Below are 19,556 nucleotides of genomic sequence, written 5' to 3'. Positions count from 1 at the left end.
AAAAAATACTTTCCTGTGCATGCAATTTCTAGGGCATTGAATTTTAATGTGTGTAATAAAAGTGATCCTTATGTACTTTAATAAACTAGGTGAATTGTAATTTAAAGTTTACTAATGATTTTAGTGACAAACATCTGCTTCTAAATTGAAACTGCATTGTGTGATTCTCAAATTTATCATTCAGCTTCATGCAACAGTAATTGAATAACATAGTGAGCAACATGCCCCCAAATGATGCAGTTTATTCTACCTGTGGAAAAAAAAATCATATGAAGGTAGCCAGCTCTAACTTCTAAAAAACCCATGTCTTTCTAGTCTGTAATTTCTCCAACAACCTAGATCAATAGTCATTTTCTAGGCTTCCCATGGGATCACATGAATAGGATTTAAATGGATGCAGTACCGAGATTTTAGTGATAAAAACTTTTTATCATGAACCGATCATCTCAACTTTCCCCCACAAACAACAGGAAATGAAATTTTAGAATGTAAATCGATTGAAGTGAATCAGGGTGAATTAAATTAATAACTATTCTCAATATTGCATTCAGCTTTTTGAATCCTTGTATAAATACAATTTGAAATTCAATAGCTTGAAGAGCCATCCTGAATCTTGAATTCTTCTAAACTCCAGTGAGTACTGGCCTGGAGCCATAAAACACTCCCCATAGATTAACCCTTTCATTCCTGGAATCCTCCTAATGAATGTCCTTGCATGTCAACACATCCATAAGGGGCCCAAAACTTCACAATGTTTCAAGTGCAGTCCAGCTAATGTCTTTTGAACCTCAGCATTGCATAATCAAATACCTCACTGATCCAAAACATTCTCTATTCCTTCCCCTCCAATCAGACAGAAGATACAAAGGTCTGAAAGCACCTACCACAAGGCTCAAGAACAGCTTCTTCCCCACTGTTATAAGGTTACTGAACAGTCCCTAACACAATAGGATGGACTTTTGACCTCACAGTCTAGCTTATTCGGACATTGTATCTTGTTAATCTACCAGCAATCCACATTTTGTGTAAGTGGTAACATTTTATTCTGCCTTGTACTACCTCAAAGTTCAAGTAAATTTTATTATCAAAGTACAAAGGTCATCACATACAACCCTGAGATTAATTTTCCTGTGAGCACACTCATCAAATCAATAGAAAAGTATGTATAACAGAATTAATGAAAGATCAACCACAGTGCAGGAGACAACAAACTGTGCAAGTATAAATAAATAAAAATAAACAACAAGAACATGAAATGGCAAGATAAAGAGTCCTTAAAGTAAGGTCATTGGTTATGGGAACATCTCAATTGATGGATAAGTGAGTGTAGTTATTCCATTTTGTTCAATACCCTGATGGTTGAGAGGTAGTAACTGTTCCTGAACTAGGTGGTATGAGTCCTGAGTTCTCTTGTACCTTCTGTTCAATGATAGCAGCAAGAAAAGAGCATGCCCTGGGTGGTGGGGATCCCAGATAATGGATGCTGCTTTCCTGTGACAGTGTTTCATGTGGATGTGCTGTCAATGCACGGAGGTAATGAATTGATCCTTGCAGGACAAGCTTTATACTGTACCTCAGTACTTGTGATAATAATAAACCAAATTATAATTTACAATAAATCAATTTACAATGTTCAATGACTGAATTCCAGCTTTAAGCTAAATGTTTGAAATCAGACAAAGATACATCTTTATTCATTGGTGCACCTAATTTTATTATTTCAGCCTGTTTGTGATGTTCTGAAAGCACTAGTTCCTAATTGATCGAATATAGGCATGTATATTCATGCGATTAGTAGAGTAACACATGTAGCAATGGTTGTACCAATTTTAGAGCATCCATCTCTATAGACAAGGCCACTCCTAAAAATGCTCTTTCACTATGTTCATTCATAAATAGTTTTGGTTTGTTTTAGTAATTTGATACCATTCACTATTCAACTGACCACATGAAAGATATTGAGGAAATTACTTTGAAAATACTGGTAGGTGATGTTTAGAGATCCTGTCAGGTTTTTTTTTTGAAATCCAGTAAAACAGACCATAAGATATTGGAGCAGGATTAGGCTAATCTGCCCATCAAGCCTGCTCCACCATTTCATCGTGGCTGAGCCATTTCCCTCTCAGACCCATTCTCCTGCATTCTCTCCATAACTTTTCATGCCCTGACTTATCAAGAATCTATTAAACTTTGCCTTAAATACATTCAATGACCTGACACCGACAGCCATCTATGGCAACAAATTCCAGATTCACCACCCTCTGCCTAAAGGTTTTCCTCATCTCCATTATAAATGGATGTCCCTGGTATTGAGACTCTTCCCTCTGGTCCTAGACTCCCCCACTATGGGAAACATCTTCATCACATCCACTCTACCCAAGCCTTTCAACATTCAATAGTTTTCAATGCGATCCCCCCTCATTCTTCTAAATTGCAGTGAGTACAGGCCAGAGCTATCAAACACTCCTCATGTGACAAGCTGTCCAATCCCAGAAACATTTTCATAAAACTCTTTGAACCCTCTCCAATGTCAGCACATTTATTCTGAGATAAGGGGCCTAAAACTGTTCACAATACTCCAAGATAAGGCCTCACCTGTGCCTTGTAAAGCCTCAGCATTACATCCTTGTTTTTATGTTCTAGTCCTCTGAAGGAATGCTAACATTGCACTTCCCTTCCTCACCACAGACTCAGCCTACAAGTTAACCTTTAGGAAATCTTGCATGAGGACTCACAAGTCCCTTTGTACCAGAGATTTTTATGTTTTTCCCCCATCTGGAAAATAATCTGTGTTTTTTTATTCCTTCTACCAAAGTGCATGACCATACACTTCCCAGGACTGTATTCCATCTGCCACTTAATTTCCCATTTTCCTAATCTGTCCAAGTCCTTCTACAAACTCCCTACTTCCTTCACCTATCTGCATATCATCTGCAAACTTGGCCACAAAGTCATCGATTCCATCATCTAAGTCAATGTAAAAAGAAGTGGTCCCAACAAAGTCCCCTGTAGAACACCACAAGTCATAGGCAGCCAAACAGAAAAGACTTCCTTTATTCTCACTTTTTGCCTCCTGCCAGTCAGCCAATGCTCTATCCATACTAGTATCTTTCCTGTAATACCATGGGTTCTTATCTTAATAAGCAGCCTCAAAGGCCTTTTGAAAATCCAAGTGCACAACATCCACCAATTCTCCTATCTATCCTGCTTGTTGTTTCCTCGAATTCCAACTGATTTGTGTGGAAAGATTTTCCCTTGAGGAAACCATACTGACTTTGGCCCATTTTATCATGTACTTCCAAATACCCTGAAACTTCTTTCTCAACAATCAACTCCAACATTTTCCCCAACACAGAGGCTGGGCTAAATGGCCTATAATTTCCTTTCTTCTGCCTCCCTCCCTTATGTAAGAGTGGAATGACATTTGCAATTTTCCAAGTCCTCTGGAGCGATGCCAGAATCTAGTAATTCTTTAAAAATTGTTACTCGTGCCTCCACAATCTCTTCAGCTTCAGCTCCTTCAGAACCCTCGGGTATTGTGCATTTGGCCCAGGTGAGTTACCTACCTTCAGAACTTTCAGCTACCCAAGCACCTCCTTAATAATAGCAACTGCACTCACTTCTGCCCTCTGACTCTTAAGTTTCCAGCATACTGTTAGTGCCTTCCATAGTGAAGACTGATGGAAAGTATGTAATTAACTCATCCACCATTTCTTTGTCCCCCATTACTACCACTCCAGGGCAATTTTCCAATAGTCCGATATCTACTCTTGCCTCTCTTTTACTCTTTATATCTGAAAAACTTTTGGTATCCTCTTGATGATATTAGCTAGCTTACTTTCATATTTCATCTTTTCACTCCTTATGGATTTTTAGTTAGTTTTATTTTTGGGAAATAAAACTGGAACAACTGATGATAAATTTCTGTCATCATCCGGTGCTATCTGGAAATAGGTAATGTCTATGATAAGATTTCAGATTTCATTGTGGGCCAATAGTAGATAAAATCTGAGATAAACTATTTTAAATGTTCATATGATAGTACCACAAAATATAATTTCAAGACAACACTGTTTATTCTCCATCCCAAGGCTTTGTTAACTGTTGCTTTTAATCTTCAGAAAGGTTAATTAATCCCCAAACCTGTATCATTCATTAGAGCAATTCTTGATAAATTATGCAGAACTTTGCAAACCAAAACTACATTTCTAAAGCAATGTGCCCTTTTGCAGTGAGATGTTTACAGAAATTCCAAAACATTACCGCACAATAGAGAATGTGGCCTTTCAAAGTCCTTCACAGATTATGACTGGAACAGCACCACAGGAATTGTTAGCCCTTCAGCAAGATCTCCACACTTATGTCAGCAACACAAGAGCTACCACAGCTACACCTCAGCAATTTTGTGTTAGTCTAAAAATCTGCACAGAAAACCAGTGATTAATTTTGACACACCACTTATCCTTCCTTCAGAACTCTTTTTCAGAGCTGCTCCTTTTATTTAGAAGCTCCATTATCAACATTCACTGTCATGTCCTGAATCCAGAGCAAGAAAGCTCAGGAGAGCTATGACTGTTATTATTGTAACTGTGACAAGGGTGGGAATTCTATTGGGGAAGGTGGGGGGTAGGGGAAGGAAATGAATTTTAAACATCGTAGAATGGTGTATTAGGTCCAGCTAATAATTACCTTTTGAAGAAAAGTGAAGCTCAATCACAATACAACTAGAAGGCAACAAATTCCTGTTTTAAATGTGGTGCATTTGACTGCATGAAAACAACCTCATGAAAGTCGGCATTGTGATTAGCTCAAGCTGATTGGCAATTAGCACAGCATTTAATTACATGGAAATGAGGGGATTTGCAATTGGTTTAAACATTCTTTAGAACTTAACATTTCCAGAATTGGTTTCCCATGGCTTGGGAAACGTGCCAATGAAAAGCAGGCACGTTTCAAATGGAGTAACACACAAAATGCTGGAGGAACTCAGCAGGCTAGGTGGCATCTATGGAAATGAATAAACAGTTGATGTTTCAGACTGAGACCCTTCTTCAGGACTGAGAAGGAAAGGGGAAGAAGCCAGAATAAGAAGGTGGAAGGAGTGATAGGTGAAGCCAGGTGGGTGGGTGAGGGAGGATGATTTAAGAAACTGGGAGTGGAAACTGCAAGGGCTGGAGAAAAAGGAAACTGACAGGGGAGGAAGAGGGGCACCAGGAGTGTGATAGGCAGGTGAGGAGAAGAGGTAAGATTCCAGAATGGGGAGATGAAGAAGAGGGAAGGGGGAGGGGAAAAATTGCCAGATGTTGGAGAAATTAATGTTTATGCTATCAGGTTGGAGATCGGGAGGGAATCATGGAGGGGGTAAACTCTGCTTAAGGCAGAGAGTGGGGGGTGAGGTAAAGATGTGTTTACTGGTGAGGTTCCATTGAAGATGGTGAAAGTTTTGGAGAATGATACATTGGATGTGGAGTATCATGGAATTATAGATGAGGACATGAGGAATACTATCCCTCTTTAAATGGTAGGAAGATGTTCAGGGAATAGAGATGTGGGTGAGGGCAGCATCAATTGTAAAGGAAGGGAAATCCCATTCTTTGAAAAAAGAGGACATCTCTGATGTCCTGGAAAGGACAGATGCAGTGGAGAAGAAGAAACTGAGAAATCAAATCATGTTTAATTGTCATTCAAACCAGACATGGATACAGCCAATTGAGAGAGCATTCTTCTGGGATGAAGGTGAAAAAGCATAGGAGCACAGTTAAAATATTTTTTTTAAATCGGTTAAAAAAGAGTCATACAAGAAAACAAATTTTTAGACCAAGTTCCCACAAATTAGTGGTTCCTGGCAATCCAGCTTGTAATTCCACCAATCCACCACTAGGGGCAGCACTAACAAGGGAGGCCACCCACAACCGAGCCCGGATGCCATGCCACAACACAAGCCCAAGGACTGAGGCCTAGTCCTAGCTATAACAGAGGTGACACTGCTGCCTCGCCACCTGTCTCACCACCAAACAAGGAAAGCAGGCCTGCATCAATCAATGTCTAACAGGATCTTGCTAGCACAAAAGGAATATCCAAGCCAGTCACTCACAGTTTTACTGCACGCCACCTTCACGCCAACTCAAAGACTCCCAACTTCAGTGTACCGAGTAGTACGCAGCAGCACAGTCTTCACCCAGGTCACCTCTTCCAAACCTAATCTGGCTTCTCCCCCAGCCCAATGGGCCATCTTGGAATTGCCAGCCAGTTACTCCCAACAAATAGCAGTTCGCTGGTGCGATGGACCTGCAGGACAGGTAATTATTGGAGTAAAGAGTAGTCTTACTATGTATAAAAACTCACCTAGCAAGGAAAATAAGCACCTTTGGTAGGCCCCCACAAGGCCACTGTGTGTATACCATCTTTACCATCTTACTGGAAGTGGCATCTTTAATGGAGACAGGTACAGTCAAGGTAGCCATTGCAATCGATAGGTTTCATATGGAGGTTGGCATGAGTGAAATGTTTTTTATTTAATGTACAGACACAAGGACAACGGCACCATAGCATCAACGTTGCTACAAACACATTTATTTAAGATACTCTGTATGGGATGCTATTTTAAGCAGCAGGAATGCTAGAATTGATAGTCCGTGTTGTGTGTTGTAGGCTATGTGCATTATTTAACACAAAATACCAGAGGAACTTGGTAGGTTAGGCAGCATCTATGGATGGAACTGAGCAGTTGATGCATCAGGCTATTTGAGAGATGGGTTAGAAAATCCCTGAAGCTAGCAATTACCTCTAAGGCAGAAATTCATGCAAATCCCTCTGGCACCAATCTACTACTTCTGGAGGAGAACTGACATTCCTTCAGCAGTTATGGAGAGTATATATAAAATTCTGAATTCCATCGTGATGATTACCTTAAGATTCACCATATTTCTTCTGCTGGGTGAATGGTATCCTGAAATCAAAGTCTGCCGCTGCCCTGCCACTGCGATCCAGTTGTTGTCACCCAGGAGTTATGAATACCCAAGAAAGATGACATCATAACTTTCTACTAATTCTTGCACATGAGATTTCATGGGAGTCAGCTCCATCATGGGCTCTAGCCTCCCCTGTATCCAGGACATCTATAAGGAGCAATGCCTTAAAAAAGGTAGCATCCATCATTAAGGACCCCCATCAACCAAGGCATGCCCTCTTCTCATTGCTACCATCAGGGAGAGGGTACAGGAACCTAAGGGCATACACTCAATGATTCAGGAATAGCTTCTCCTCTGCCATCAAATTTCTGAATGGACATTGAACCTCACTACCTTTTTTCTTATTTTTGCTTTATTTATTTACTATATATATATATACATACACACACATTTAATTTAATTTACAGTTATTTAAGTTATGTATTGTAATGTATAGCTGCTGCGTAACAACAAATTTCATGACATATTCTGGTGATAATTAAACATCACTTTGATTCCGATTCTAAATTTTGATCTTAGAAGGTAAAGCAAGAATGTATTAAACTATGTGAAAATATTAAACTCTGCCCTCCCGTTATTCCATCTTTTCACAGTTTACCCATCACTGAAATAAATACTCAATATTTTAGAACTCTTTCTGATTCCATCGCCCAGCCTTCTAATTTCCTTATATTTCTGTCAGCAGCCAAGGCTCAAAAGTGCTGTTGATTTACATAAAATAGTTATCTTCTTCTGACTGTGAGCAGGGTTGTTTGTGGCAGGCAAAATTCAATGTCCTTCCCTTTCTCATTTGCTTTATGCCTTCTTCTCTTACAAGGAACTCGTTGAATGGGAAAAAGAAACCATATTTATGTATGAAGGAAGATCATTTACCCACCCAGGAAATGCAATATATTCAATAAAGGATATCCACAAAGCAGATGCATTTCAAATTATGAGATCTGTTGTAATCAGCAGTTCTGGATGGATGTACCAAGGGTTGCGCAGTACATCCACTGGGTATAGTTGAAATTGAAATGGTGAAAGGAGTGTTTTTCAGTATGGCAGAGTCTGAGGAAAAGCTGCAAGTGTGATGATAGGGGGAGGTGTCTTCCATCACAGGTTACAGTTGTTAATTTTCCATGATATGATTAGTTCATTAAACTGCATTAGTTTAATCGCATTCTCCTGCATTCTATTCAAACCCAGAATACAAAGAGTAACATTGCTCAACTCCCTATTGGGTCACCTTAGTAACTTGGGCAGATTGCTACCTACAATTGTCGGGGAAAAAAATGTGTCCTCACTGTTCTGATTAAAACCACAAAAAAAAAGAAACTTTGTTAATTCAAGATGCAGATGATGCTTTGTCTGACTAGAATCTCCAAATTACATTTCTGCATTGCCTACTAATACGTGGGTTTCAGATCACAAGAAATACCAAAAAGCTGCAGGGCAGATCAAGAAATAGTTAAAGGCATATGTGAAATTTCACTTTGTTAGCTGAAGCCACCTATTTCAGAACCAAATTGAGAAATTTCCTTTTGCAGAATGCTCCTAGTCTTTAGATTACTCTAAAGTACTGGGCAATGAACGCTTGACTATTGAGTATATGCAAGGATCAGGATGATAGGATTTTGGACACAAATACAAACATTGAATATAGGCAATGGGCAGAAAAATAGTATAGTAATAGTATTGAATGACAGAGCAGATGTGTCCTTCCTTTTCCAATTTCTTATATTCCTTCTGTTTTGGAACCCTTACTCTTCATGATTTTTATAAATGACCTGGATGAGGAAGTGGAGGGATGGGTTAGTAAGTTTGCTGATGACACAAAGGTTGGAGGTGTTGTGGATAGTGTGGAGGGCTGTCAGAGGTTACAGCGGGACATTGATAGGATGCAAAACTGGGCTAAGAAGTGGCAGATGGAGTTCAACCCAGATAAGTGTGAAGTGGTTCATTTTAGTAGGTCAAATATGACAGCAGATTATAGTATTAATAGATAGATAGATAGATAGATAGATAGATAGATAGATAGATAGATAGATAGATAGATAGATAGATAGATAGATAGATAGATAGATAGATAGATACTTTATTCATCCCCATGGGGAAATTCAACTTTTTTTCCAATGTCCCATACACTTGTTGTAGCAAAACTAATTACATACAATACTTAACTCAGTAAAAAAATATGATATGCATCTAAATCACCGTCTCAAAAAGCATTAATAATAGCTTTTAAAAAAGTTCTTAAGTCCTGGCGGTAGAATTGTAAAGCCTAATGGCATTGGGGAGTATTGACCTCTTCATCCTGTCTGAGGAGCATTGCATCGATAGTAACCTGTCACTGAAACTGCTTCTCTGTCTCTGGATGGTGCTATGTAGAGGATGTTCAGAGTTATCCATAATTGACCGTAGCCTACTCAGCGCCCTTCGCTCAGCTACCGATGTTAAACTCTCCAGTACTTTGCCCACGACAGAGCCCGCCTTCCTTACCAGCTTATTAAGACGTGAGGCGTCCCTCTTCTTAATGCTTCCTCCCCAACACGCCACCACAAAGAAGAGGGCGCTCTCCACAACTGACCTATAGAACATTTTCAGCATCTCACTACAGACATTGAATGACGCCAACCTTCTTAGGAAGTACAGTCGACTCTGTGCCTTCCTGCACAAGGCATCTGTGTTGGCAGTCCAGTCTAACTTCTCATCTAACTGTACTCCCAGATACTTGTAGGTCTTAACCTGCTCCACACCTTCTCCATTAATGATCACTGGCTCCATATGAGGCCTAGATCTCCTAAAGTCCACCACCATCTCCTTGGTCTTGGTGATATTGAGACGCAGGTAGTTTGAGTTGCACCATATCACAAAGTCCTGTATCAGTTTCCTATACTCCTCCTCCTGTCCATTCCTGACACCCCACTATGGCCGTGTCATCAGCGAAATTCTGCACACGGCAGGACTCCGAGTTATATTGGAAGTCTGATGTGTACAGGGTGAACAGGACCGGAGAGAGTACGGTTCCCTGCGGTGCCCCTGTGCTGCTGACCACCGTGTCAGACCTACAGTCTCCCAACCGCACATACTGAGGTCTATCTGTCAAGTAGTCCACTATCCAATCCACCATGTGAGAGTCTACTCCCATCTCCGTTAGTTTGTGCCTTAAGATCTTGGGCTGGATGGTGTTAAAGGCACTAGAGAAGTCAAGGAAAGTAATCCTCACAGCACAACTGACCCCATCTAGGTGAGAGAGTGATTTGTGCAGCAAATACGTGATAGCATCCTCCACTCCCACCTTCTCCTTATACGCAAACTGAAGAGGATCCTGGGCGTGCCTGGTTTGTGGCCTCAGATACTGTATTATCAGCCGCTCCATGGTCTTCATCACGTGCGACGTCAAGGCAACAGGTCTGAAGTCATTCAACTCCTTTGGTTGTGGTTTCTTCGGTACCGGGACAATACAGGATGTTTTCCACTGTCTGGGTACTCTTCTCTGCTCCAGGCTCATGTTGAAGATGCGCTGTAGTGGTTCTCCCAGCTCAGTCGCACAGGCCCTCAGTAATCGTGGGGAAACTCCATCCGGTCCAGCCGCCTTGCTGGTACAGATCTTCCTCAGTTGACCTTCCACCTGTGCAGCCGTAATCCTGGGCGTGGGCAAGGTCTCCTGTGAGTGGCTATTTTCCTGTGAGGGAAGTAAGCCTGGTGTGGATTTCTGCGGTGAGGATGAGATTGAGCTGTCGAACCTGTTGAAGAAGTTGTTCAGCTGGTTCGCTTTCTCCACATCTCCACTTATGTTCGCCCCCCGCTTTGCACCGCATCCGGTGATGATCTTCATCCCATCCCACACCTCCTTCATGCTTTTTTTCTGCAGCTTTTGTTCTAGCTTCCTCCTATACTGCTCCTTTGCCCCCCTTATCTGTACTCTGAGTTCCTTCTGAACTCTTTTAAGCTCCAACCGATCACCATCTTTAAAGGCCCTCTTCTTCTGGTTTAGGAGGCCTTTGATGTGACTAGTGATCCAGGGCTTATTATTGGGATAGCAGCGAACAGTTCTAACAGGGACAACTGCATCCACACAAAAGTTAATATAGTCCGTTGTGCATTCAGTGACCTCCTCAACGCCCCCACAGAGCCCCCCTTGCAGTACATCCCAGTTAGTAGTACCGAAGCAGTCTCTCAGGGCCTGTTCAGCTTCAGGAGTCCACTTCCTAAAAGAGCGTAAGACTCTCGGCAGTGTGGAGGATCAGAGGAATCTTGGGGTCCGAGTCCATAGGGCACTCAAAGCTGCTGCGCAGGTTGACTTTGTGGTTAAAAAGGTGTACGGTGTGTTGGCCTTCATCAATTGTGGGACTGAGTTTAGGAGCCAAGAGGTAATGTTGCAGCTATATGGGACCCTGGTCAGAACCCACTTGGAGTACTGTGGTCAGTTCTTGTCATCTCACTACAGGAAGGAAGTGGAAACCACAGAAAGTGTGCAGAGGAGATTTACAAGGATGTTGCCTGGATTGGGGAGCATGCCTTATGAGAACAGGTTGAGTGAACTCGGCCTTTTCTCCTTGGAGTGACAGAGGATGAGAGGTGACCTAATAGAAGTATATAAGATGATGAGAGGTATTGATTGTGTGGATAGTCGGAGGCATTTTTCCCACGGCTGAAATTGTTGCCACAAGAGGACACAGGTTTAAGGTGCTGGGGAGTACGTACAGAGGAGATGTCAGGGGTAAGTTTTTTACTCAGAGAGTGGTGAGTGCACGGAATGGGCTGCTGGCAACGGTGGTGGAGGCGGATATGATAGGGTCTTTTAAGAGACTTTTGGATAGGTACATGGAGCTTAGAAAAATAGAGGGCTATGGGTAAGCCTAGTAATTTCTAAGGTAGGGACATGTTCGGCACAGCTTTGTGGGCTAAAGGGCCTGTATTGTGCTGTATCATATGTTCTATGTTCTTATGATTTACCAGTTTGATATTTTAGTGGTTAGCATATACCAGAACAGGCAGACGGAAATTTAAAAAAACAATAAATGATAGTTGTTAGCTCTGTGGTATACTGTCTCTTTTGGTCATACAGAAAGCCTTTCATCTTGTTATCTGAGTCACATCGGGCTGTCTATGGATATAGGCAGTGAACTTCTTAAAAATTTTACACTAACCATTCTATTCCTTGTAAACAACTTTCAGAATATTCACATTTTCTGAAATTTTAATAAATAATCCATTAACTGTGTTGCACAGATAACTTGTTTCATTATTTCAATATATTGATAATTAAAGTTGTTTTTTAGAGAACAAGTAACAGCAGGCATGTAACAGAAACATATGCAGTGTTTTTCTGGTGCCAGCATGGAGAAAATGTTTATAAATGATTTAGAGTTTTATGTTAACAAGAATTAGGATTAAAGTCATCTTTTGCTGGTAGCAGTTAACTTTGAATCAACTTCATGAATAACAGAAAAAAGTGTAGAAAAATCTTTCCTACAATTTCAGCTAAATCCAGAATTGATTTAATTCAATTAATTGAGTTAATGAGTTGTAACCACCTTTTGTGGTGCTCTATTTGCTCCACTGCACAATAAGTACTTTGTAAATGTTTGAATGTAAGAAGCAAGAGTAAGCCATAAACATATTAATCCTGCTCCCTCATTCCAGAAGATCTTGGCTAGTTTAATCTTGGCCTTAAATGGCCTATTTACCATAACTTTGACACCCTCCCCCCCCCCCCTATAAATCTGTTTACTTATTTCAGCTTCAATTATCTTCAATAATTCATCCACCACAGCTCTCTAGTGGAAGAAATCCCAAAATGTTCATGATTATCAAAGAATGGAAATTCTTCCTCATCTCCATTTTGGGAGTGGAATCAGAATCAGGTTTATTATCACCGGCATGTGTCATGAAATGTGTTAACTTAGCAGCAGCAGTTCAAAGCAATACATAATAGCATAGAAAGAGAAAAAAATAAGTAAATCATTTACAGTAAATATTAAATAGATTTAAAATAGTGCAAAACAGAAGTAATATATATCAAAAAAGTGAGGTAGAGTTCAAGGGTTCAATGTCCATTTCAGAATCATATGGCAGAGGGGAAGCAGCTGTTCCTGAATTGCTGAATGTGTGCCTTCAGGAATGTGTACCTCCCTCCTGATGGTATCAATGAGAAGAGGGCATGTCCTGGGGTGATGAGGGTCCTTAATAATGGATGTTGCCTTTCTGAGGCACCGTTCCTTGAAGATGTCTTGGACACTACAGAAGCTAGTACCCAAAATGTAGCTGAATAATTTTACAATTTTCTGTAACTTCTTTCAGTCCTGTGCAGTAGTCTCCCCTCCCGATATCAGTCATTGATACACCATGTCAGAATGCTTCCACGGCACATCCATAGAAATTTTCAAGTGTTTTAAGTGACAAACCAAATCTCTTCAAACTCCTAATTAAATATAGCCACTGTCTTGCCTTCTTTATAGCTGCATTGATATGTTGGGACCAGGTTAGATCCTCAGAGATCTTGATACCCAGATCTTGCTCACTCTCTCCACTTCTGATCCCTCTAATGATAATTGGACCGTGTCCTCTCATCTTACCCTCTTGAAGTCCACAGAAAGCTCTTCCGTCTTACTGACATTGAGCACAAGATTGTTGCTGTGACACCACTCCACTAGTTGGCATATCTCGCCCCTGTACGCCCTCTCATCTCCATCTGAGATTCTACAAACAATGGTTGTGTCATCAAAAAATTTATAGATGGTATTTGAGCTATGCCTAGCCACATAGTCATGGCTATAGAGGGAGTAGAGCAGTGGGCTAAGCACACCAACCCTGAGGTGCGCTGGTATTGATATAGAGCAAGAAGGAGATATTATCAACAATCCACACAGGTTGTGGCCTTCCGGTTAGGAAGTCAAGGATCCAATTGAATCTTTCCATCCTGAAATTATGCCTCAAGTTCTAAATTCCTCTGTCAGAAGAAACATCCTCTCAATGACTACCCTGTCATCCTTTCAGAAAGTGAAGAAGAAGGGTTTTGACCCAGTACATCGACTGTTTGTTCATTTCCATAGATGCTGCCTGAATGGCTGAGTCCCTCCAGCATTTTGAATGTGTTGCTTTTGACTAACAGCATCTGCAGAATTTCTCACGTCTTTCAGAATCTTGTAGTTCTCAGTTTGATCATCCCCATTCTAAGCTTCTATGTGTATTGGCTCAACGAGCTTAGCCTTTGCTCTTAAGTCAATCACTTCATATCAGGTATTAACCTTGTGAACCTTCTCTGAAGTGGCTCTAATACCACAATATGCCTCCTTAAGGGATACTAGAAACCTAGGCAGCACTCAACATGTGGTTTCACCAACTCCCTAGCTAGCTGTGCAAGTCTTCCTTATTTTTATATTCCATTCCACTTGCAATAAAAGACATTTGCTTTCCTCATTAGTTATGGCTGTTTACTGATTTACAGTATGCCATGCACAAGGACATCTAGATTGCACCGAGCAGCAGCATCTGTATTTTGCTTCCAATATTCTGCTTTTCTATTCTTCATCCAAAAGCAGGTAATCTCACATTTTACACTTTATTTGGTCAAGTTTTTCCTAATTAGCTTGTCAATATTTCCTCATAGATTATTTTCTTTAAACAGTCTTCAGCATGACGTGTTCGTTATTGTTGCATTTCCATATGTAAACATCAGTATGATCGATAATTGCCAAACATTTTTGGTGCACGTTAAATAATCTACTAGGTCATATGTCTATATGGTTGCTCAAAGAATAAAAATGTTTTTTTTTTATAGTCACAAGAGATTCTGCAGATGTTGGAAATTCAAAGTAGCACATTCAAAATGCTGGAAGAACTCAGCAGGTCAGGCAGCATCTATGGGGAAGATTAAAGCCCTTTATCAGTTCCTCCAGCATTTTAAAAGTGTATTTTATTTGTCCTCCTGTGTGACACAGTAAACAAGCTTAAATAATATAGTCAAGGAAAACAAAAGAACATAGGTATATCACCAGATTATTGAGAGAGCTTAGTTTCCCTCCTGATTTGTACTGATCTTTTCACTTCAAGCTTAATACTAAATACATTTATTAGAGCTATATAACAATTTAGGTTGGTGGGTTGGAGATACGTCTCTACCAAAGGAGATCCATAACACTTCTTCCCTCCGCTACCTTGCGGGTCACCTTTAGGCCAGGTGTACCACCTGCTTAGCCCCCTGATCAGGGTCATGTGAAGCAGGTGGTGGATGGTCATGTGAGCAGCTGGTGGATGGTCATGTGAGCAGCTGGTGAATATCACATGTCCTGGTTTTGTGACCTCTGACACCAGGCAGATAATCTCTGAAGAGCTTTGATAATGGCTGAAGTCACTCATCTTGTAAAGAAACTGCCCAGAGAAAGGCAATGGCAAACCACTACTGGAGGAAAATTTGCTAAGAACAATCACAGTCAAGACCATGAATGCCCATGTTACATGACGTGGTAGATAATGATGATGATGGTGATATAACAATGAAACATTTCTGATCACCAGCCAAAGCAGAGATCAACACATTTCCTTTGACGTTTCGGCCCAAAACGTCAACAGTGCTTCTCCTTATAGATGCTGCCTGGCCTGCTGTGTTCCACCAGCATTTTGTGTGTGTTGTTTGAATTTCCAGCATCTGCAGATTTCCTCATGTTTGTTCTTTGAGTTTTGTTGGTTTTTGAGAAAAATCTTAAAATCCTATGGTATAGCTATTACATCAATAACTGAATACTTACAAAAAGATATACCATACGCTTAGCAGAGGAGAAATGTTTCTCACATTGTAACTGCCTTTCAAGGGAATAACAGTACAGGACAGAGGAGCCATCATTACTCCAAATTTTTTCACCTAAACTCTGTTAGTGATGTCTGTAGAAGCCTTTATTGTTCCTTATGTACTTTGATAAACAAGTCCATCTCTCACTGTGAGTTATGATAAAGTTTGAGACATTATGCTATAAGAATTTTAAAGCTTTAAATGTTTAAAAAATAATCAGAATTTTTTGCAGTTAGTTTATGCTCATTAAAAAAGTAATTGTAGTCATAAAGGCTAATCCACACTTAATAATCAATGAGGCCAAATACACTGGTCTCAATGTCTTGTCATCATAGCTTGATCTTTTGAGCCATCATAACTTCAACCAAATGAGAAAACCTCAGCCCATAAAAATGCTGTGGATCTCAGCAGGTCAGGCAGCATCTATGGAGAGGAAAAAGCAGTTGGCATTCTGCGCTGAGACCCTTCATCAGGACTGAAAAGGAAGTGGGGAGGAGTCAGAATAAGAAGGTAGGGGAGGGGAAAGAGTACAGCCCAGCAGATGATAGATGATGTCAGTTGAGTGAGAAGGTGAGTGGCTGAGGGATGGGGATGAAGTGAGAATCTGGGATGTGATGGATAGAAAAAGTTAAGGGCTGAAGAAGAAGGAATCTGACAGAAGAGCAGAATTGACCATGGGTGAAATGGAAGGAGGAGGGACGCCAGAGGAAGGTGATACGCTGTGGTATAGTAGATGACAGCAACAAACTTGCAGGTAAAGTATTGCCTCACTTGTAAGGACTGTTTGAGGCTCTGGATGGTAGTGAGGGAAGAGGTGGATGGGCAGCTGAAGGGTAATTCTCTGTAATTCCAGATTCTACTATGAAACACATCCTTCCCTCCCCCCACCTACTTTCCGTGTTCTATTGGGAATCTCTCTCTCTCTCTGACTCCCTTGTCCATTTGTCCCTCCCCTCTGATCTTCCTCCTAGCGTATCCCTGCAAAGGAAAAAAAATGGTACACCTGCTTCTTCACCTCCTCCCTCACCATCATTCATCAATTTCACCTGCACGCCTGTCAGGTGTATCTACTGTATCCGGTGCTCTCGGTGCGACCTCCTCAACATCAGTGAGACTCAATGCAGATTGGAGTACTGTTTTGTCGAGCGTGGGACTTCCTGCTGGCCATACATTTTCATTCCATTCTCCATTACCATCCTGACATGTGCATGGCATGCTCTACTGTCGTGTTGAGGTCACCCTCAGACTCATATTTCATCTGTGTTGCCCCCAACCTGACAAAATAAACATTGATTCTCTAACTTATGTTAATCTCTCCACCCTCCCCCTTGTCTCTTTTTCCATTCCCTGCTCTGGGTCCCCTCTTACCCCTTCTCTTCTCTTCACCTGCTATCACCTACCTTTGGTGCCCCTCCTCCTTCCCTTTCTCCCATGATCCTCTATCCTCTCCTATCAGATGCCGTCTTCTTCAGCCCATTTATCTTTTCCACTTCTCACCTCCCAGCTTCTCACTTATCCCCCTTCCCTCATCTGGCTTCATGTATCGTCTGCCAGTTTGTACTCCGCCACCTCACCTCCTTATTTTGGATTCTTGCATCTTTCTTTCCAATCCTGATGAAGGATCTTAGCCTGAAACATCAACTATTTATTCCTTTTCATAGATGCTGCCTGATCTGCAGAATTCCTCCAGCATCTTGTGCTACTCTGGTTTTCCAGCAACTACAGGATCTTGCCTTTATGTTCCAACTAATGTCTCTTCAGGGCCATGCACAGAAATTAAATTTGACCACTGTTGAAGGGGAACATCAAACAGATACAATATGTATATCCCTGATTGTGTGTGTTCCTCATGTGAATGACTAAAATGAAGGGAGGGTTGAATTGATCCATACCATAATTCCACAATTCTGAGGAAGACTGAAAATATTGGTTGTTTCTCTTTCCCTATCTGCTATCTAAACCTGCTCAGTTTTCCCATCATCTTCTGACTTTGTTTCCCATTTCTGTATTCTCTCTTTTGATTTTCTTAACTCCACATATTTTGGTGCTTTCCTTTGACAGTTGCTGAAATTTGTAAGAAGCAATGTGCAGGGTGCAAGATGAAGCTCTTATGTCATCATGACCTCTCTACAAATTAGTTTCTCCAAGTGATGTGTAGTTGGCAATTATTCTCAGAGTAGAGTGAGGATCCACAGTAGGCATTTTGCTTGATGCCATGTTCTTCTGAATCATTTGAGTGTTCCACCAACTGAGCTATGCTATAATTAACCTGGGCTAAAGATGAATGGGGCCATTATGGCAGATGAGTTCTTTTCTTTTCTGAACTCTGCATGTGTGAGCAGAGGATGTACAAAGTGAACAGGTTACTGGAAGTGTGAGGAGAAGGAAGGGAAAATGGTACACAGCAAAATCCATACCCACACATTATTTTTTGGAGAAATATCAGTACTTATACTTCAGTGAGGAATGCGTTTCTATAATTAAAGGTAATCTTACTGAAATATAACCTTTGTATAGCCACAATAATTTCAAGAGCAACCTAGGGGCAAGGTTCTGACTATGTTACCACTGGCTGCGCAAGCGACTGTGGTCATAAAGACTTATGTGTTGAGTATCTACAGGAAACCTTCTCTGGCATGGATTTAGTGGAAAGAACCCCCAGCGGAAATGCTGAGAATTCATCAAGTCATGCTTGTCGATGATACTCTGTACAGAATCTCAAGTTGAAGCAGACTTGGGGAAATACCAAATACCAAAGGCCTTTAATTAGATGCCCGGAACTTGCCGGGAAAGAACAAATTAAAGTAAAATGGTGGTTTACAGGGAAGGCATCGTGACATCGAAAGAATTGTGCAATTGGGACTTAGTTGACTTTTTTAATATAGTGCACCAGACATCTTGCTGAATTATTATTCCTCCTTGTTGTTGAGTGCAGGCATTAAACAAAAGATAATGATCAAAACTCATAGCTGACTGTTCTGATGAACGGTCTTCAACTTGAAACTTTCCACAGATGCATCTACATTTTTAAATTGTTTTTCAATAGGTAGAATAGTGTGCACAGAGGCACACATCTAGGAAGCTGAGATATATGAAATTTTTTATACTCTTACAAACAATCTGTAGCAGGGATTGAACAGTTTATGTACAATCCCGAGAAAGGACATCAAAGCTATGGCACTATGTCCAATGGTCCTGTATTACTGAGATAAAAGCAGGGGGTATTTTCCGAAAGTCTTTGTAGCTTTGTAGCAACTAATCACAAACCGAATGACCTGACAGATAAAGAATTCCTTGTAGCAACCTTCAATACACTTTAAGATGCCATTCTGTCAATCTTCCAAACAACTTTCTAACCTCTTGCTATCTTTAACAATGACATCACTATCTTCTCACTGCTGAATCCAGAAATATGAAATATCTTTTAATGTTCAGAGGTTTAGCCAAACCAAAAGAATAACACTTTTGATGGGTTCTTAGTACTATTACACTTTGAGTCCACAGATAACAGCTGTAATGTTTTTAAATGTCAATTTGCCTTGGATGAGATTTTTGTCTTCAGTTCATCTAGGAATTGACGTGATTGTAAAAATGCTTTGAAACAGCATTTCTTTACAATTTTCCTTTCTATTAACACCAATTAAAATGGGTGACTGATCTAGACACAACTTTCCACCAAATGAATCAGAAAGTGACACTTCATATATTTAGGATATTTTATTTATTTCATAATTTTGAGGACAGTAACATTTTAAAAATGTTGAAAGGAAGTGTGCAGACCTTAATTTTCTCTTTAAATCTACAAAACA

The sequence above is a fragment of the Hemitrygon akajei genome, chromosome 15, assembly GCF_048418815.1.
Source record: "Hemitrygon akajei chromosome 15, sHemAka1.3, whole genome shotgun sequence".
Lineage (NCBI taxonomy): Eukaryota > Metazoa > Chordata > Chondrichthyes > Myliobatiformes > Dasyatidae > Hemitrygon > Hemitrygon akajei.
The sequence above is the reverse complement of the archived record's forward strand: the minus strand, read 5'-3'. Positions refer to the sequence as shown.